Source organism: Ambystoma mexicanum, chromosome 2q (assembly GCF_040938575.1).
Source record: "Ambystoma mexicanum isolate Mex_15411 chromosome 2q, UKY_AmexF1_1, whole genome shotgun sequence".
Classification (NCBI taxonomy): domain Eukaryota; kingdom Metazoa; phylum Chordata; class Amphibia; order Caudata; family Ambystomatidae; genus Ambystoma; species Ambystoma mexicanum.
In genome coordinates this window covers 730053345-730075802 of record NC_090924.1, presented here as the reverse complement: position 1 = coordinate 730075802, position 22458 = coordinate 730053345, and positions in this window count along the sequence as shown.

Here is a 22458-nt window from a genome sequence, read left to right as displayed (position 1 = left end):
GAAATCTTAATCCTACAAGATCTGCAAAAGAATAAAGATCCCATTGGAAAAAAAAAGTTCACGTGGAAAATGAACGATGAAAAAATTGAGCAAAAAAAACAATCCCTGTATTTGGGCATGCTGCTCAGCTCAAGCATAAACGATGCTCCATGGGTGGGAAAAGTTAAGTCAAAATGCAAACAATTGACAGCGCAGGCGTGCATCATTAACTCAAAATTCGGGAAACACTCACTAACACCTGTCTTAACATTTTATAAGACAAAAGTTATACCGGCCCTGATCCATGGAGCTGAATGTGCCTTTGGATGTCCAGCAGAACTATGGGCCTCTCTGGAACATTCGTTCTGGTCAAAAGTCTTGTGCCTACCGCCTGGTGTACCAACTGCCTGCATAAGACATGAGCTGAGTCTTCTGTCTATTAATGGAAGGATAACGTGGAACACTTTAAGCGAATTCTGTAAAGCATCTGCTAAAAAGCCGAGCATTCAATACAACATTCTAAAACCCTCGGCTACAGAGCATGGTAATTCTGTGTTCTCAATGTGGCTCCAACGCTGCGAAAAAATCCTTAGCGATATAGGAGCGGACAGAAATCTACTGCAGGAAAACCCGAACAAGGTTAAAACCTTGTTATGGATCCAAGATTGGATTGATACGGGTGACACATGCAAAAAACACAGAATCATGAAGCTGATGCCAAACAGTGAGAGAAATTTGAACAAAACTCAGCCATATTTACACAAATTTCCAGACAGAAAACGCAGAACATTATTCATGAAATATCGTCTCAACCAATTTGCAACCAGAGAAAATCTAAACATACAGAATGACAAGAATCAAATCTCTACAACGTGCCGACTCTGTGGGAAAGATACTGAAACGCTAAAACATCTGACGTTGGCATGCAGCGGTCTAACACAGGAACGCACAAAGCACTTTGGAAGATTCATAAGGGCAAAGCCTTCATTGTCCGCCGAAGAATGGTGGATACGACTTTCCCAAGATGCAGATCGCAGCTTAACAATTGAATTAACCTTCTTTTTAGAATCAATGATGGAGAAGTTACTAAAGGCCGAAATTAACTCGGAATTACAACAGCCGAAGCCATCAGAGACGGGTGAACAACCAGCTTAAGTGGGTGAACCATTCTCTCCCTAAAAACACCTAGCCTTGAAGCTCTAGCGATCGTAAAATTAACTCAAAACACTGTATCGCCAAATTCATGTTATATGAGGGATTTACAGATAGGATCATCCTCCTTGAGGGTTTCCCAGTCCGGTGGTTGCTCCTAAGCTGCGTTTACACACTCTTCTTGTGGGCTTTCTAGGCTGATGGCCCTTTTCAGTCTTCCCAGCTGCATCCTGTTCTTACTTTTTTAAAGGTTTGTAACAAACCATATAAAAATAAAAAAAAAATAAAAAAAAAAAAACAGTACCATGAGGAGCAGTTCCAACCAATGAAGAGAAGCCAAGGACAGCTAGCGTTCCAGACTACTAACAAAAGGTAATAGGAAAGCGAAGGGAGGAGACCCAGAGCAGCCAGGAGAGAAACTAAGCTGAGGAGGAGGATCCCCAAGAACGGACAGCAGAAGGAATGGAAAAGAATCTCAGGTAAGGAACCAAGGTAAGTGATAGAAGAAGAGGGCGTAAGAAAACGGAACGTTGGTGAAAGAAAACAGGGTCAGCTAGGAAAGAGTTTGAGAGAGAGGGAGAGAGAGAGAGAGAGAGTACAGAGCGAGAGTGGAAGAGAGAGGCAGAGAGGGGTAGAGCGTAGGAAATGCAGCAAGGCTAGAGCAAATAGATCGGCGTGCAAGGAGTGAGGGCACCGGGGAGAAAAAGGAGGAAGACTAATGTCACAAAGGCAATATAGAGAAAGGGTCGAACAGGAACAGGAAGAGGAAAAATGAGAGAGAGAGAGATGCGCCAAAAGGGACGGAGACGGCGGGAAGGGAACCGCATTCCGTAAAATGTAACAAAGGAGAGGCGGAAAGATTGAAAACAGGAGCACGCCAGAGAGTGCGGGAAGTAGGAGACAGAGCAGGGAGAGAGTAGTAAGAAATTGGGCAGCATAGAAGTACCTGCCTTGAAAAACAAAACACAAGGCACAGAGGATACTGAGCAATTCAAACACAAGCGGGACAGTTCGAAAAACTGAACTAGTGAGTTGCAACGCAACGGGAAGGGGGTGTGACCTCCCTTCATACAGAAGTCTGGGAAAGGCTAGAGCGCTAAAGCCAAACCAGCTGTGGCTCAGTGGAGTCTCCATTTCTGCCACACCTTCCATGGGCAAACTGTGACACCGGGCTTCAGGGGTAGTGTACAAGAGTCGGACACAACTGAGGAAATATTGCCCCACTCCAACATCTTTAAGCACTGCAAAGAGATAGGACCACGACACAGAGTCAAAAGCCTTCTCAGCGTCTAAAGCTGCAACCACTGCGTCGGCCTTGGGATTAATCTGGGCCATAACACCAAAGAGACGTCTTAAATTAAAGGCCGTGGATCGCGTGGGGATGAAGCCTGACTGGTCTGGGTGTATCAGCGAGGACATATGTGGTACGAGTCTGGATGCGAGTATTTTAGCAAAAATCTTGGTATCTGTGTTAATGAGGGAGAGGGGTCTATAAGTAGACAGGTCGTGTGCAGGGCGCAGAGGCTTAAGCAACACTGCGATTACCGCCTCTTGCATGGATGTTGTTAGCGAGCCCCGCACCATTGCCTCTTCCCATACTTTTAATAGTATCGGCCCACTTTGTCGTGGTATTCTTTCTATAGCTCTGCACCTAGACCGTACGAACCAGGGGCTTTACCTGATGTTAATGCCTTTATAGCGGCTATGACTTCGTCTAATGTTATGGGTGAGTCCAGTGCTAGCCGGACCTCAGGGATAAGAGTAGGGAGTTCAATACTGTACAAATAATCAGTTATCTCATCCCACGGACTTAGTATCTCAGTTGGAATATAAGGCTTTGTAAAAATCAGCAAATGTGGTATTAATGTCCACCTCCCAATTAACCGTATCCCCCGCGGGAGTTTGTATACTAACAATAGGGTTTCTGTGGCTTTCTGCTTTAAGCATGTTGGCTAGAAATGTCCCTGCCTTATTACTCTCGCCATACCTGCGGGCCCTAGAGGGGGTGGCTATGTAAAGGTTTTACTGATCAGCTAGCTTGTAAAATCTACCCATCGCCTCATGAATTTTGGAAAGTACCTCTTTGTTATGTGTGGCACTATATTCTGTCTCAAGCCCTACCAGCTTGATTTCAACCATTCCCACTTCCTCCTGACAGCAGCTAGTAAACCAGTGGACTTGCCCATGATGATGCCTCATATCTACACCTTAAAGGTCTGCCATAGCGTGGAGTATGCATCAACTGATCCTTCATTCATCACAAAGAATTCTTCTATTTCAGTATGGAGTTCTTCGCATATATGAGGATCTTTAAGTGTGCCCGGGGGGCATCCTCCATCACCTAGCCTGTAGGGTGTCGTCCTGTAGGGCCAGCGTGATGGATATAGGAGAAAGATCCGAGAGGGTACGTGATGTATGCTGCAAACAACCACCGAGCCAGCCAGTGGCAAGCTCACGAACCAATAATCTATGCGTGATTCCGAGTCGTGTACTGATGAATAATATGTGTACTGTTTCCACAGTGGATGTAGTGCCCGCCAGGCGTCTGTAGGGAATACCTGAGACATGATATGTCTCACGGTGGATGCGGCTTTCGTGGGACCTCAAGGAGTTGTAGATGATTGATCCAGAGATATATCTAGGATCGTATTGAAATTCCCACCCCACAATATCAGTGCATCCTCCCCAGTGTCCAGCATACCCCCGATTGTGCAGTAGCATTCTGGGTCATCCATATTAGGCCCATATGTATTCACTATGACAACAACCCGACCAGATATCTCCCCCCAAAACCAGTACATATCTGCCCTGGGCATCTATCTTGCTGTCCAGATAACGAAAGCCCACTGTAGGGTGTATTAGAGTAAGGACACCCCTGGACTGGGCGGAATATTCCGTCCCATATCTGAGGGGGCCCCAAAGTGGGAGAAAACCGGAAACCATTTTTTGAAGTGCATGTGTTTCCTGAAGCAGCAGTACCTGAGGGTTATGTCTCATAACATATGCCGCAACCTTTCTGGCCTTAATCGGGTTGTGAAGCTCCGGTACATTCCAGGAGAGCAATTTAATATTTATCCCCTTATGACCACGTGTTGTGGGTGCCATTCCATAAAGGTGTCGCTTTGAGTGCCAAGGCACCTGTCAGCCGATTGTACAGATCTTGTAGTGATGAAACTCTCTGATCTTTTACCCACAACAGTCCCAACAATCCACAGGTCCCAACAACCATGCCCTGACATAGTACCTTGGGTGAAACACCTTACCCCAAATGATCCTCCTATCCCCCTCCCGCACCATCCACCCCAACCTGATGATGAACCCCATCATACAACTTCTGGCAACTTCCCCACTACCCCCACCTGCACCATCAAACCCAACCTGATGATGATACCGAATACACAACTTCTGGAATATTCCTTAGGTGATAATATCGCGGCTCACAACTGCCACACTGGAGCATCACTCATCCGGTCTACAAAAAAGAAGTGTCTGTTGGTACCCCCCGGGCACCCACATCTGTACTCAAACAATCGTATAAAGTATATCTAAATCAACGTGATCAATCAGCCGGGTCTCTCCTGTCTTCTGCGGGATGCAGAGGTCTATTCTGATAATGTCTCTGTCCCTGCCGCGGCAGCGGGATGGTTGCCTAAATGTAGTCCATGGCTGTCGTGGGATCTTCAAAAAAGTGAGCGCAGCCTCCATGTTGTATGCGCAGCTTTGCCGGGAAAATCAATGCATTTGGGACCTGTCGCAGTCAAAGTTGTTTTTTCACCTGGTCATACAATCTCCTCTGTGCCTGTACCCCGGCTACGAAATCAGGGTAAATGTGTATGTTGTCCCCTGCATGTCTGAGGGGTCCCTTTTCTCTGGCCAGACGGAGTGTGGTGTCCTTGTCCCTGTAGTTCAGCAGCATGGCGATTATGGTTCGGGCGCAGCTCCAGGCCTCTGCGTCGAAGCTAACGTGCGATGGGCCCTCTCAACCAGAAAATGTTCTGAGAAGGCGTCATCTCCAAACAGGGATTTCAGCAACGATTCTACATGAGTTTCCATGGGGCCCCTGCAGAAGGATTCCATTACTCCCACAACACAGATGTTGTTACGGCGGGATCTAGACTCCAAATCATCACATTTCCCACGTAGTTTGCCCATTTCGCCTTTCAGTAGGGTGATATTATGGGTGTTTTGTCCGATGGAGTCCTCATTATGGCTGATCCTCGCTTCAGCCTCTGTCACTCGTGCGCTTTCCTACTCCACCCAGGCTTTCAACGAGCCAATGGTGGCAATAATGTTGTCCAACTTAACGTTGACCGACATGAACCCACTCTGTACCGTGGCGAGTAGTTGTTCATATCTGGCATTTATTCGGATGACGTTGTTGGCAGTTCAGCCGGAGGCGCAGGCATGGTGGCCGGGGTCAAGCTGTTCGTAAAGGAGTCCACAGGCCCTGTCTTCTTCTTGGAGCCGGCTCCTTTTTTCATCGCCGAGGGGTTGAGGCCTAGGTGTCAGTCAGCCCCCCACGTGGTAGGCCCAGAAACGTCCCCACAACCAGGATAGGACACTGCAGGAAACCGTTAAGTTTATTCAGCAAGCCTCAGCACGGCCGACCACCACAATGTCGGTATATTCTAAGGCAATAGTGTATTAAGGCACTTTAAATGAGCCTGTGTCACATGGTAACTTTACACGCAGGTGGAGCCAGTCCCCGAGGGACGTATGCGGCAGGGGCTGGGGGTCAAGTAAGCCTACGGCCAGTTCCCAGGCCGGTAATTTCTTGTCGCCATGCATCTCGTGATGTGTTGAATGGAAGAGTGCGATACGAGGGGACCAATCCATTGGTTCCCGTGCAGGTAGTTTTGCTGTGTTATCGGGTGCCCGACCTCCTGTCACTACAGTACTGTATTGCTGGAATGGCCCGTAACACTTCACACAACTATGCAGTGGAGCTTGCCTTACTCAGCTTTCACTCTGGTTCAGCAGGTTATGTTTCACGTATCCCCCCAATAGTGTCTTGTTTCAGGGGATTTGGCAACTTATTATGGGTGATTAGACACCCCCCATGACATGTGAAACCACCAAGTGTAGCTCTAGTAGCAGATCCGTTTCTGGGCAAGGTGGGAGTTCCAATAAATGATATAAGGCGGTATTCGAATGACTGGGTATGACTACAGGCAGGCACCAGATCAGATGTTCTCAGCTGAAAAACGGTTCAAAATGTGATATGTGAGCTCAGTAGTACATGAGGCAAAGTCTCAGGTCTCTATGGAGCTATCTCTGTCATAGCAGCGAGTGCCGGGACTCCCGCTTGTGCAGTATTATATCCCTTGAAGGAATTGTGTTCTCTCACTTAACCCTGATGTAGCTTTCACAATGGGCTTGCGTCTGCCGTTATCTCTTTACATCAGCAGACATTGCATTCCGTATCATCTTAGCAGCAGACCGTGTATGTCTCAGCAGTATTTAAAGTATGTATTGCCCCCCCACACCCTGCTGGCACACGTTCAGCACTTTAGTTCCAACAGGACGGGAGAGCAAGGGATACAAGCTGATCCCCTAGCTCAGACAAGTACGTGGTTCAGCTTGTATGTTGCACAGTAATTTCCGAGCTTTAACTGAGTCAGCTCAACGACGACAGTGTCAAGCGAACACGGGGTATGCCATTTGTTCAGCTTACCGAATGATGGATTTGTGCTGGCCTGGCAGCCAGTCCTTCGAAACCTAAGTGTGGGTCGTACCCTTCAGTCGAAGGATTCTAGCCGCTGTCCCCTCGCGAGCTGTCTCTTTGAAATCCCTCGTTGCGGGCTTTCCTTGGATCACGGCAACCAGGCACCACACGCCCACCCGGTGAGCCCGTGGCAGCAGCACCCCGTCTCTGCACCGCTACAGTAGGCAATCACGGCAATTCAACGGATCCAGCTCGGTGGGGAGTTCTGACACCGCCCTGTGTGGGGGGGAGCTGCAGGAGTAGTGGCGAGCCGCAAGAGCTTCACGGGTGCGCAGCCCTGGTATCGGGGTAACCTGGCGGCAGCTATCCGATGCATCTTCTTGGGCAGTTATTCAACGGACCCACAGTGGAGCAGGTCAGTCGGGTCTGTGTGTGTTACGGGCAGTTCTGGAACCCCCGCCCAAGCACCCACCAACTCTGGCCAGCTTGAATCTGCAAGGCAACAGAGCAGTGAACAGCAATCACTGCAGAGAGACACTCAAGTAGCCCGGGTGTCACTTCAGGCGGTCTCCACACAGTACGATAGTTTCACCCAACGGCGAAATAGGCTCTGCCTCGGCAGTGGCCTTGCTGCGTTGTCTAGACCCCGGGCTCCCGCAGTGGTAGCGCAGAGCTTCTGCATGGCTCACCGCCTCCGCTCAGAGTGCTGATTTGGCAATCGATATTTCTTGGGTAAATCCAGTCCGATTTCTACCAAGATTGTTCCAGGAGATCATCATAAGTATTGGGAACAAGTGCACGTCGTGTGGGTTCCCCGCGAGTCCCTGATACAGGATATTCAATGGCACAGAATATTTGCAGGAGAGAAGCCCAGCCTTCAGGCAGCCATCTAGTGTGCATGCAACAGCGCCCCCTCGGGTTTAGCCTTTCTTAATTTGAGTGGGGCAATTTTATTAAGGGCTTGTTTTACGGTACAGTTGTACAGGTCTACCAAGGATGACAGGTCCTTATCTAGGTTTTTTGATGGGTCGGTGATAGGCTGGAGTAGGGGTAATAAGTTGTCTAGAGTTATGTTATGATTATTTCTGGACCAGGTTTGTGGCGGTCCTGTATACTAAATGTAATGCAATGATGGTCTGACCAGGCACAGGGTGCATTGTTGAGGATTGTGATAGTACAGTTTAGGTCAGCCAGCCAATCCAGTGTTCTGCCCTTGTTATGTGTAGGCTCATTGATACAATGCTTAAAGTCAAGTTGTCTATGGCTGTGGCGTTGGGGTCATTTGGGTCATGAATGCCTAAGTTAAGATCTCCCAACAAAATTATTTTAGAATCAAGTTTGGTATTTTGGGTCAGGAGGAGGGTAATGTCTTCCTCGAAGGAGGAGGAGATTGAGCCAGGGGGCCGGTAAATAAGATGGAGTGGAAGGGTGCGGGTGGTTGAGAGAGGGAGTTTGACCAACAGTAGTTCAGCCGATTGGAAGCTGGCTTTGGAAAATTGTGTCTTACACATTAAAATATATACAGAAGAGATCAAAAGAGCAGACCTTTGTAGAGGAAAAATGAAAGGCAGAACCAGCTGTAGAGTGGCTGGGAAATGGTACACAAATAATTTGTTGCTCTACTGTTAAATTTCTTCTAATTACGGTTTACTAAATTCCCACTTTGTGAAGTTTCTCTGATTCCAGAAGTAGTTAGCCTTTGTATTTGAACTAGTCGCTAGCAATGCTATATTAGTTCTATCTGTGAGGAGCTTGCGCTGCAGAGGCATTTAATTGTTCCTGTTCTTTGTGAGTGGTGCTCCAACTGTGTTATGTTATTCCTATTCTATGTGGGAGGAGCTGTTGTGAGTGAAAATGGACAGAGCCCCTTTAAGAGGGAAGCTCAAGACTATGGGAGGGAGCGGGAAGCGGGAGGAAAGGGAGGGGCAAGGGAAAAGGGAAGTCAGTAAGAAAAAGGGGGAACAAAGAGAAGGTCATCAGTGACCATGGCTCCTGTGCTTTCTGCTCAGAATGTATATGTAAAGCCCAACTAAGCAGTACAACAACTGGGACAAGGCCATCGTTTACCACGGTGTGCAGCAAGGAGGTCGATGCGACCAGCAGTGAAGTGCCGTTCACCATGGTATACGGCAGGAGGGACGGCGCGCCCAGCAGCAGAACGGTGGGCCGAACGCCTAGCAGGAACCCAATGGATGAAACCCCACCGTGCAGTGCCCTTCGCAGAGTACTGCAACAACAGAGTGAAAAGTGAGAGCCCGGCGGCATGGAAGAAGAAGAGGTCCGCACCGAAGCAAAGGAAGGAGCTCTGCAACCCCGCAACTGGAAGCTGCGAGGACTGACCCAGCAGCAGCAGTGTCGGAGAGCCTGGCAGCAGTGAAGCGGAGAGACAAAAGTGCCCAGCAGCAAAAGTACGGTGGGTTGCACAAGCCCAACCGTATGTCGATGAGCCTAGTGTGCCCAAGAGGAGTGAAGGAGGGTTGGGAACACCCAGCAGGACGGCAGAAGGAAAGGAACCACCCCAAGAAGCAACCGGCAGTGCTACTGTGTGCACAGCGGTACGCAGCCCAGGAAGACGCTGCAGTGAGGAAGCAGCGCAGAAAAGGCCCAGCCGACACCGGAAAGGGCCTGGAAGAAGACAGCGGAAGACAGCGGATGCAGCTCCGGCATCCCCCGTAGCTGCAAGTGAAGCAGACCGTCGGCCCAGCGGGGACCAGCCCGACAGAGACGAGAGTGGGCATAGCCGAGGACTCGAAGGACCCAACAACATTGAAGTGCCCGTGGCCGATGGCACAACAACATCCGGGTGCCCAGCCAAGTGTCACGGACCATGAGCATGCCACCAGGAACGGAAATGACCAGAACAGAAGGCAGGACACCATGCCACGGACGAGGCGGGGTGAGAAAGTGCTCCAATTGAACAATGGGACCACTGGGAGCAGAACGGTAAGGAAGACGGGGACCGCGCAGCACAAAACTGCTCACAGTAAACCCCGTCCCAAACTGCCACGACATGGCCATCCATATGCCTTGCAGCCATCAGAGGATGTGCATCCAGCAGCGCGCCACATGGGACGCCATAACCCCAACCAACAGCCATACCACAAACTTAAGTGTGCAACAGCCACAGCACACCAACGGGCCAACACTGAGGCCCGGTAACTCAGTAAAACATATCCCAGCACTGGCGGGTACCTAGAAACCGCCCGCCCATGCAGCCCTCCTGCCTCACGCCACACGTGGCCACCCGGGAAAGCACTGCCAGCAAGACTAACAACGATAAAGTGCCCGCAGGAGACCCAAGAAGCCCGTCTATGGGCCCACACAAACATCTACTGCACGTGTCGCCATGACAGCAACAAATGGATGCGGCATGATACCGCGCAGACCCGCAAAAGCAGAATAAGGGTGGAAAAATACGAACGCACACAGTACCAATACATCACAAACCCCACCCAACATCACCTGAACAAAGCCCTTACTGCGGGAGGCCGACAAGGAACAACGAAGGACAAGTTACCCACGAGAACATCCACCATTACACCCGGTCACCATGATTGACCAAGCACAAGCAGATGCCGACACAGGTGCGCAAGCCCTAGCAAACCTGGGCCCCACATCATATGCCGCCGTCATGAGAAGGTCCAACCCATTCGCCTTAAACCCGCACCACGACCAAGGAACAAGATGGGAAGAATGGGTTGAAGAGTTTGAAGACTTTCTAGGTGCAATCGGGAACCAAGATCCGCCAAACAAACTCAGCATATTCAAGAACGTGGTAGGAAAAGAGGTAAAGGACATCATCAAGACAATTCCAGCAATAGACAAGACCATGTACCAACACCTCCTCGATGCAGTCAATGACAAGCTGATAGTAGGCTCCAACAAAGACTACGAACGCCTTGCATTCAACCAAAACAGGCAGCGTCCGCACAAATCCATTGGAGAGTTCATTTTACGTCTCCAGCAGAAGATAGTGGACTGCGACTTCGCCAACTTCAATGATGAAGAAGCTATAAGACTGAGGATCATAGAAGGATGCACCTCGTCAACGCTCAGAAAACACCTTTTCAAAAAGCCTCTACCCCTAGCGAAAATACTCAATCTGGCAAAAACATACGAGAGAGTTGACGCACAGGCAGCCGTCATTGAAAGAAAAGTTGAACGCGACGCCATCGAGGCCCTCACGGAAGGGCAACCGCAAAACACTCTAAGCCCACTCTACCCTGGAGAAGTCAGAAACTTAGAAGACACTGGCAACAAAGCCCCAGCAAAGAACAATGCCACGGGCGAGGGTGGAAACACACACACAGACAATCATACCCAGCCTTTGGACGAACATGTTGGTGCTGTGGCCAGGAAGGTCACCTCCAGGCAATGTGCAGAACAGGACCACCGAAAAGCTTGACATGCCAACCCACACCACCAGCCCAGGCAAGATACCCGAGTCCACTGAGGGCACGGTTAGACATCAGGAAAGACATCAAGGCCATGAAGACCAGCCCACCCAGATGTCACAAGCATGCACACCCCCTCTACCCTGAGTTAACCCACCCAAAAGGGGACAGACTGGCATTTGGCACACAAACCGCACCCATTCTGCGAGAGGACTATGAGCCTCGCAACCACTCGGTACCCTTCGAGACATCGTACGGGGGGGATGTGGAAGCCACAGGAAACATCGGTACAAGGCAACTGTACCAGACAAGGAAGGAAGAACACCCCCTAGACAAACCCTAAAACCATGCCGTCCAATGGAGGACAGCACAGACAGTGCAGCCAAAAAGACAGTCACGACGCGACCCAACCCAAGGAGACCGCAGAGTGCCTGACGCCATCCGCATGATACAGAGTCCCGCCATAGGGCACACCCGTCTCAGACACCACACAGCACTACAACACGCACTCATCAGCATTCACTATAGGTCATTGGAAGTAACCCACAAGAAGGACCACGTGCCCAAACAAGATGCAGGAGAGGCAAGCAAAGCCAAAGGACAGATGGACTGCGCAGATCCCATCCTAGCGACAAGGGACAAAGAACAAGTGACAACTACGACAAGGAACTACGGCAAAATGATGCCAAAGGATCCCTCCTCCACGAGTTATACTTTGAAGAGCATGAACCAACGAAAGGGGAAGCGAAAGAGGGAGGAAAAAGAGAGAGCACAGACTCATGAAACACTGCAACGGGAGAGCGCAGAGGAGACCCACAAGCAACCAAGCAGGCCCCATCGAGCCACAAAGAGAACCCAACGGCTCATTGAGCAAATGTAACCCAGGAAGTCTCATGTTAAGCAAGGGGGAGGTGTTATGAGTGAAAAAGGACAGAGCCCCTTTAAGAGGGAAGCTCAAGACTATGGGAGGGAGCGGGAAGCGTGAGGAAAGGGAGGGGCAAGGGAAGAGGGAAGTCAGTAAGAAAAAGGTGACCATAGCTCCTGTGCTTTCTGCTCAGAATGTATATGTAAAGCCCAACTAAGCAGTACAACAGGAGCTTTTATCGATTATCTCCTCATGGACACATTCTTTGTGATTGGAATTTGAGCTGCTGAGGTATATGCTGTTCCCATTCTATACAAGTGTATCTTGCACTTCTAAGGCGCTTCATTTAGCCGTTCAGTGTGGGGCTGTTTGCACTGCTCCATCCAACGTAATTCTTTCTCTATACGAGTGGAACATCTAATGCAGTGACTGAAGACTTATCTTTGGTAATTATGTACTGTTGAGGCCCACCATAGTTCTGTTCCATGTCAGAAAAGAATGATCCACATAGCTTTTCTATTTTGGGAGCCGAGAATGCCCCTTTCCTATGTGAGGGGAGCTTCTACTGTGGAGTCCCATTCCTTATGTTTTCTGCGTGGGTCTCTTCTACCCTAGGCTTAACGATGCACTGATCAATTCCACCTGTTCTACGTGTTTAAAGTGTGTACTGCTGTTGCCCTAATCCGTCTTTTCTGTTTGTGTGAGTGAAGTCTACTCAAGCTCACCTGTTCTGTGAGAGAAACGCGTTGCACAGATTATGTTGCTGATGTACCTATTCTTTGCATGCAAGTGAAACTCAGTGTGTTAGTGTTCATCTGTTTTATTTGTGAGAGGGTGTTTACTGCACATTATTCAATTCTGTAGCTTTGCTAATTAAATTGACACTTGTGTTGCAAAGTTAGCTATTTAAGTTACCCTGTTCATTGAAAGCACTGCCGCCCTGAATTGCTCTTTGGCTCTCGCCACCCTCTTCTCTTTACACTGCAAGTTCAAAGGGGCTAATGGAGAGAGAGTGCAATAGTAATAATCTCCTTCACTCATAAGTGCCAAAGGCCTGTGTGGGAGTGCCAGGTGAGGTGTTTTTGCTTTTTCAAACAAGTGAACACCAGAAGTAATCTGGTTGATACTTTGATTAAGCTAAGTAAATCCTGTTTGGCAAAGACCAGTATGTGTAACTTTATTAAAAACAGTCATGGAATTCCATTCCAAGCGATTTAATTTGTCGCGTAATGCATAACTACAGTATTGCTTCTGTAAAACACTGCAATGTCTCCATGGTTTACAGTAAAGATTAGGTTAGTCTATCTAAATCTCAGTGTCAACTAGATTTTTTTTGTTGGGGAAGATGCATCACATTGAGTGAACACTTTTGAAAATGTACATGATGATGCCAAGATGGCCACTGTGCACTGAGGGCGTGTGCCGGTGGAGCTCCTCCCGAATTGTTTAGAAAGGGCACATCGAATGTTTAATATCGGAAAGTTTCCCATTTTAATTAACACCAGGGCTGCATTGCGGGGTTTCGGTGTCCCCCTCCCTGATTCAATCTTTGTGGAATTCTGAGCTAAATCTAGATGCTGGAGGGGTGACATGCGGTTTGGCCATGCCTGTGAATTCGATACGCGGCTCGGCTCTACAAAAATTTCTGGGGAGCACAGCAAATGGCCTGTTAAAGCCAAGCATTTAACTGCAATACCCCCGGGCATGAAGGTTTGGAGGGGGTCGAGCATTGCATTGTCTTCCAATGACAGACCAGGGGATGAAAACAAATGTCGACATGCTGTTTTGAATGATTCTCTTCCCCCGCTGGGGCGCATCGGAGGATTAAGCGGACACATCAAGGATACACCCAGCCATGATTAAAGGGGAGAAAACGTTCATACTGTCATACTGCATGTATGCTGTACGAGAGGCACTGATGGATCCAGACAACTTTAGAGGCTGGTAAAATACGCAATTACATTGTGGGTTACTTTTTGGAACAATGGTCCGCCTCATATAAATAGACTTGCTGAATGGCAGATATACTAGTTACCGCCACACGAGTGCTTGGTCAGAGATAGAGACAGATACAGGGCGAAGACCTACAGAACAGGTCTTGCAGGGCAAATATCCTAGTTAGAAACCTTGCAGAAACGGTCAGGGACTCTGATTTAAAAGAAGCAGTTATTTCTATTGTTAAAGAGTTACTGTGATTAGACGAAGAGGTGACTGTATCATTAGATCTCGTCCATAGGCTGGGTCCAAAAATATCTCATCACAGAATCCACCAAGGGATGTGCTGGCAGCATGTAGGGATTACCCATAAAAGGAACAGATATTGAGGGCAGCCAGGGAAGTTGACCCAATCACATATAATAATAGCTCAAATACACAATTATTTCAAGATCCATCCCCACTACAAATAGTGGTGAAAAAGCTGCAAATCAGAAAAATCAAGTATAGATGGACATTCCCGTTGGGTTTAACGTTTGCAATAGACGGGAGACAACATAGGGTCATCTCCCGGGAAGAAGGTATGGATCTGCTAAAAATTGAAGAGGACAAAGGGGACCTTGTTCAGGTTCAACAGCTACAAAGGAGCAACCTCACATCAGGAACTTCACGGGAAAAACCAAGCCGGAACTTAGGAGACATACAAAACAGAGGTCCATGCTGGACCCGGTGGATCCCTCGTCTTAAAGGTCCGCAGACTACGCCTACAAAGTAAAATTAACTGGGAGTCGGAAGTGCAAATTGATGTTTGGTGCCAAGCAAGCAGCAAAATTATGGATTCAGGATGAGTTACTCCAACTTGGAATCAGTGGAGTGGAGGTGAAGAGAGTGTTAGGATACCCTAGAGGGGACACTGGAGGAAGAGATGATCCATGGTGGGGGAGCGATGGTAGTAGGTACTTTAGGTAAAATGGGTCACACCAGGGAGGGGTAGGGGGAGGACTAAGGTTATTGGGTGTAAATGTTAAACTTGTTGGGGGGTGGTCAAGGTTCAATATTTGGGGTTGAGGGTGGGGAAACACCACATTTGTTTATGGATATATGACCATGGAGCAAAGTCAGAGATTAGGGCAAAGTGTACAAATTTGAAGTTAAAATCTCAAAGCATTCAAGTGTATATCACTTAAAATTCAGGGGATTAATACCCCAGCTAAATGCAAGAAATGAGATTCGTTCCTAACACAGCATCGGCCCAAAGTTTTAGCTCTATAGGAAACTCATAAAACAAAAGGGCAGGTCCCGACTTCATATAAGACACTATCCCACTCTCTTTCAAGCCAACGCCCAGAAGAAAAGGGCAGGTGTTTTATTTGCTATTAGGAAGGAGTCACAATTTAAATTACTCAAAAAAAATGCAGATAAGGAGGGACAGTATTTATTTATCATAGCTGAAATATAATCAACAATGTTAACCTTAGTATTACTGTACGCCCCAAATACTGGCCAAGATAGGTTTCTGAGGAAGAAACTGACGAAAGTGGAAATGTATATGGTAGGAGAAAGGTTAATAGTCAGGGATTTTAATTTGGCATGGGACCCTTATAGGGATAGAAGCATAAGAACTCAATATGGACATTCCCCCCCTCACAAGGGTCACGGAGGAAAGTTGAGCAGATAACGGTTTTCCATGTTTGGGTAACAATGAAAGGGACAGAGAAAGGATACAAATATTACTGCCATGTTCATAAATCATTTTCACGCATAGACTATATTTGGTCATCATCTATGCTGCAGGGTTCGATTGCAAAAATAGAGATTCATCCAATTGCACTGTCAGACCAGTTGCCACTGCAAGTGGATATCTCCCTTACAGGAACAACAACAAGGATATAGTTGTGGGCTTGCCCTTTGGAACTTTTTCGAGATGCTGTGGTAAGTGAGAAACTAGGGGGTAAAATAGAGGAATGCTTTCAGCTAAATGATACATGGATATGCATTATGGAACGCCATTAAGGCCAATTTCTGTGGGGAACTTTTTTCGGAGGAGGCTCGCAGACACAAACAACAAGTGGCCATTGAATCCAAATTAGAGGATGAATTGAAGCATATAACAAAAAAATGGAAACTGGCAGAACTCTATGCATTAGGAAGGTATATAGAAATGTAAGGTGGAGTTTACAGCCTATGCAAACAACGAAAGCGGAAAAAGTTCTACTGTACGCAAAACAAAAATATTATATAAAGGCAAACAAAGCTGACTGATTGCTGGCCAGACAATTGCGGCAAACGCAGGCATTGCGCACCATTTTGGGTATGAAGGATACTCTTGAGGTCTGGTCACAACAACCTCACAAACACTCACATAATTTGTGGATTTCTGCTCCATATCATATAAATCAGATAATCCAGACACGAAGGCTTAAGAATTATATTTACACTTGGTTAAGCTCCCAAGGATCACACCCCAGGCGCGTGACCTTTTGAAACAAGAGTTAACTATAGAAGAAATTTCACAGGTTATTTGCGATCTCGCCTTGAATAAGGCTCCTGGTCTGGATGAGTACTCCACCCTGTTTTATAAAACATTTCAATCGATACCGGCCCCTAAATTGAATATATCATGTAACTCATTTAAGGGTACTGGTCATATAACGCCACCTACGGAGGAAGCTAAAATGATCCTTTTCCCAAAAGCTAATAAAGATCCCACAGCATGTGGATCATATTGACATATAGCTCTGATTGATCTTGACACAAAAATGTATATGAAAATTCTTGCCAATAGATTAGTGGATATTTTACCGTCTTTGATCCATCCCGATCAGTCTGGATTTATTAAATACAGACAAACCCATGATATTAGGAGAGCATGTCATTTGATCGAAAAAACAAGTAAGAAGCGGCAATCAGCGCTCTTCCGGTCACTAGATGCAGAGAAAGCACATGACAGGGTGGAGTGGTCATCCTTGTTTAAAGTCTTAGAGGTTATGGGATTCGGTCCTAATTTTATTAACATGATACGTGTCAACTACATTGACCCCAATATAAAATGATCAATAAATGGTCAGAAATCTATTCCAACTATACTACAGCTTGGTACGAAGCAGGGCTGTCCACTGTCCCCCCTTTTGTATGCAATAAATCTGGAACCCTTCGTAAGTAAAATTAGACAAACAGATCAAATACATGGGATACCATTTGGGACAGAATACCACAAAATAATGACTTAGTCCGATGCTATGTTTGTCACGGTCACAGAACTGGTGGAGCCATTGTTAGGGGTCACTCGGGAATTGGAAGAGTTTGGTGAAGTGGTGGGTCTAAAAATAAATACTGCTAAATCTGAAATATTGAATTTATCGCTTACGCCGCTTCAGGTAACTCAGGTCTCAACAAATACCAATTTTATGTGGGCTACATACAAAATTAGACTACTAGGAGTCTATTTAACTAATTTGTTACTGTTAGTTTATAGAGTCAATTTTCGTCCTATTCTTTTAGAACTTCGACACTTATTCTTGCAATGGGGTCCGTTAACAATCTCGTGGTTGGGGCGGATAAATGCAGTGAAAATGTCAGTACTACCTAAGGTGCTCTATTTATTCCAGGCTCTCCCTATACCTGTTCCGCAAAGGTTTTTCCGAGAGCTGCACAGCATGATATCAAAATTAATTTGGAACAATAAAACCCCACGGGTGGCAATGAAAACTTTCATGACTCCAACAAATAAGGGGGGGCTGGGACTTCCTAATTTCGTAAAATATTATCAGGCAGCACGCTTACGAGTGCTGAGAGAATGGTTTTCCTCACCATCCAAAAAAAAATTTGGGCAAGAATGGAAAAAGCAAGAAGTGGCCCGCAAATTGCAGAATTGCTAAGGCTTCCTAAACAGGATCGCCCAAAGAAAATGCGTGCCAGCCAGATTACTAATCTAGTTGAACATATATGGGACAAGGCAGTAAGACAATACCAAATTGCAACATATCCCTCCCTATTTTCAACAATATTTAATAACCCGCAACTTAAACCAGGCCTGGAAAAAGGATCCTTTCCCAAATGGAAAGAAACAAACTGCATTAAATTTAAGGAAATGTTTCTGGGCTCCGATTCTATTCCGTTAGATCAATGCAAAAAAGTGTTGGGGCTAACAGAATTAGATAAACATCAATATTTTCACATTGACATTGGCTGTTAGCCCCCCCTCGAATAATACTGCGGCCATTAGACCGTTAACAGCTTTTGAGAGGTTTTTAATTTCAGACGCTGGAGAAAAAAACCTTATTTCTAATCTATATCGTTTTTTGCAAGATGAGCCGCAATGTTGGGTCCTTGAAATATGTGCAAAACTAGCAGCTGACTTCGGGAATATCGATCTCCATCAAAGAATGGAAAACATTATGGAGAGATATTCCAACAGATTAGAAAGTCATGGTACAAGGCCATGCTACAATGGCTTTATACTCTACAGAGATTATACAAGATGAAATTAATTAACATAGACAAACGTTGGAGGGAATGCAACAGTCATAGGGATTGGTTACATGTCTGGTGAGACTGTCCGGAACTGTCTAATTATTGGGGCACTATTAACAAGCATAATCAATTGATGTTTGGAAAGCGGTCGCTGGCCCACACAAAGGACATGCTTCTCGGTATTGCAACACCAGAGGAAATGAAATGGCCTACACATAAACGTAAAGCCATCACAACTATCATAATCCAAAATGGAAATGAGAAAGGTACTCACTATGGTTGTCTTCCCTTTGAACTAAGCTGAGATATCCTTTGGAAAGGGTTGTGGTAAGCAAATGCTTCCCTAAGGATGTTTGGAGACCAGTAACTGGGCTCTGTGCACCCTGTGGGCCGCACCCTCAGGAAACCCTCTTGAGGGAAAAAAACTGTTTGCCAAGGAGAGAACATGGTAATCCGTCTGATGAGATGAATAGCTCTCTGAGAAGTGGCAAGTCTTTCTTGTGCGGTTGATCCGAATGGCTGAGTCTGTGAAGCTTGGAAGGTGGAATGCAGCAGAATGTCTCAGCGCAGGAGGCGGGGACAGGAGGCAGCCGGACCGAAGAAACAGTGGAGCTGAATGGAGACTCTGTGGAACAGGTAGGAGTCAGACCACGAAGTAGAAAGGAAGGTAGCAGAATAACACCGCGAAGGAAAATAGGCAGAAAGGGAGAGAAGGCGAGTTAGAGAAAGGGTTTAATTAACTACAGACTGAAGAAAATAGGCTAGGAAAGATAGCTTAAATAAGAAAACAGAAAGAAGGAAAACTGCAGAGCAGAAGGAAATTGCACAGCGGCAGAGCAGATAAGAATCAAGACAGAATTGGAGAAAAGGAGTATTCGCGAAATGCGATAGAAGAACTTCAGTGTATAAGTTAACTTTAATGAAAGAGCGGAGCAAAGTAGCAAAGCACCTACCTGTTCTTCTGTTTGAGATAATATAGGAATGGGAGGTAGGTGGTTGCCGCCATCTTGAAAAAGACTAGTCTGGTACTCTGGTTTATTTAAGACTGATCCAAGAAGGTGCCATCTTGGTTTCCATTTCAGATAGCAAGGGTGATGTCTTTTCCAATCCATCCAAAGGGACCTTGAGGTTCTTCTAACAACAGCACTGATTTATTCTAAGGGTGGCAGCGTTAGTGGTAATTGCTCAACATTGCAAAGATAAAAATTCTCCACATGTTCATGACTGGTTTGTAAAGATTTGGAACCTGTTGCCATAGTATAGTTAACTTACGCTATTCATGGAATGCAACAGGCTTTCACAGCTCTGGGGTATGGTACTGCAATTCCTACAGGATGATTGCATTGTTGCACTTTGCCCACATACACAGCACATTTTAGGCATTGCATAGACTTTGTTTCTCTGTGGACATTATAAGAATGTGGTGGGGAGTGAGGAAGTGTAGAGAGGAACAGTTAGGGCAGGGGGAGGGTTGTGAAGGGTAGGGGATATGTTCATTGTTTGTAAAATTTGAAACGTCAATTAAAAAAAACAAAAAAGAAAATTTACATGATAACACAGCCAACTGCTTTTAATGGCAAATCTAGTTCTGTGACCTGCTGGTTGCATTTATCTGTGCAATTGGTGCTGAACGCATGAGCGGTTTAATATCAGTTACCCTGAAAGTGAGATGGCAGCAAACTACAATATTCTACCTAGTGAAAGTGAGAGGCCACCAAAAATACAGTCAATTCACTCAATAGAGTCAATCATGACACATCCCTGGATGGAATGAGACCAAGACCAAGTGCTGGTTTTAAGAGAAGGTTTTTTATGTAAATAGGGTAAGCAGAATCTACTCTGCTCACGCCGAGAGCGCTCTGCATAAAAAATGTTACAAATTGTTTTTTTACACCAATATCGTCATCGAACAAGGGGAAGGCCATGCGGGGCACATAATAGATTGGGATTGGTCACTAAGGAGGAACACCTACAGGTGCCTTTGGATTGGAGACTCTTGGTTGGCTTGAGGACACATGGTGGAGTGGTGACGCTTCTCGAGTCGATCGGTCAGCTGGGCTCATCGAATTGGCATGTAAAATCGGCAACATGTTGTGCTGGGTACGCATTAAATAACAATTTGACATTTGCCCTTGTGGCCACACATTCCCATTCATTCACTACTATGATCTGCTTGTCCAGTGAACTCAAAGACTTGCAAGTACAAGTAATTGTATCTATGGGCACAAGCCAGAGTATAACCATTAAATGCAACGCTTGATCTGTTGGTAGGCATTGTTGCCAGGCACTCGAGAGTTAATGAGTGCAGCCCCCGCCGCAGGGGGGGCGGAGTTATTGTATTGGGGAGCGGGAAGGAGAAACGGGGAGTTCTGGGTAAGGCGCGAGGGCGCCAGTTCCTGTTAGAGATTAGATGAATAAAGAAGTTGTTACATCCACTCCTTGTGCGCGTCCTCCTTACTGGCCCTTCTGAGAGGGTAACACTGGCGACGAGGTCTTCCAGTGCGCACCGCGGAGTCCTCCTCCTCCTTGGCAATCCGCCACGCTCGTGCTCGGCAGGCCTACCGGCTCCTCCGCCGCATGCACCTCCTCCTGCTCCTTCAGTGGCCGCACACGTGCCACCACCTTCCTCTTTCCGCTACATCGGGGATTTTTACCACGTGCACTCCGGCAACTGAAGTACGCCACGGCCTGACTCATCTCCTCCCGACGAGCTACCGTCGCACGTCGCCATGAGCAGAAGGGGCTCCACCTCAGGATCCGGACCCAGCTCACCTCAACTGCCCCGTGCGACGCAACCGATTCAACTACGCCTACCCCCACCTTTCACCATGACCCCACAGTCCACAAAAGGGCCGCGATGGACTGACTGGATGGAAGATTTTCAACACTACGTACGGGGGTCCGGCGATGGCGAATCGCCCAACATCAGGGACATTTTCCTCAACCTGGTGGGGGGAGAGATCAAAACCGTGGTGAAAACGATTCCCGCTGCAGAACAAAACACCTTCAAGAACTTGATCAAGGCGCTAGACAAGCTCCTCATAATTGAAGTCAACCGTGACTATGAACGCTACTTATTCAACAAGTGCACCCAAATGCCACAAGAGACGGTAGATGAGTTCATCACCCGCCTTCGGGTAAAAGGAGCGAACTGTCAATTTGACGCGTATTCACTGGAAGAAGCCATTAGACTGAGGGTCATCGAAGGGTGCCTGTCTCCGGCCCTCAAGAAACAGCTCCTGAAGAAACCTCTCACTATCCAAGAGGTGAGTGAACTAGCCCGCATTCACGAGAGGGTGGACGCCCAGGCCACATCCATGTGCAATCCGGCCCACTCCAAATTGGACACTGCTGAAACCGTCGCGGCGCTGCAGCCATCCCGCCCGGGAGATAGAGGCCCATACCCGTACAGGACGCAGCCCACGCAAGCTCCTCGTCTACAGCGGCAGTGTTATCGATGTGGGATGTCGTTCCCCCACGCCGGAGCGTGTCCAGCGCTATCACAACGATGCTCGAATTGCGGGAGAGAGGGCCACTTCCAGTCCGTATGCCGGGAGGGCATACCATTCCCGCCGGTGAGACCCCACACACAGGCCAGGATACCTTTCCGTCCGCCGTCCCCACAATACCACCAGCCCAGATTCGGCCAACCAGGAGGGGGACAGAGGCGGTACATCAGAGCCATCGATGAGTATCAAACCCAAGGTTACCCGATGCAACCTGAACAACCGGATCAGCCACAAGCTCTCACCGACGAATATGACCACCCCCCGATAGACTTCAGATATGGGTCTGCCTACCATGACGTGCAAGATGCGGCATACGATCCGCCATACGACATGTATGACCAGGACGAATTCGTCAACCTGATACAGGACACCGAAGAAGCCAGAGAGGCCCCCAAAATCCCTGTCAAGATGGGCAATCAACAGTTCCTTTTTATGATCGACTCAGGCGCCACCGTCAACATCATGGGTGAACAGGACTACGCCAAA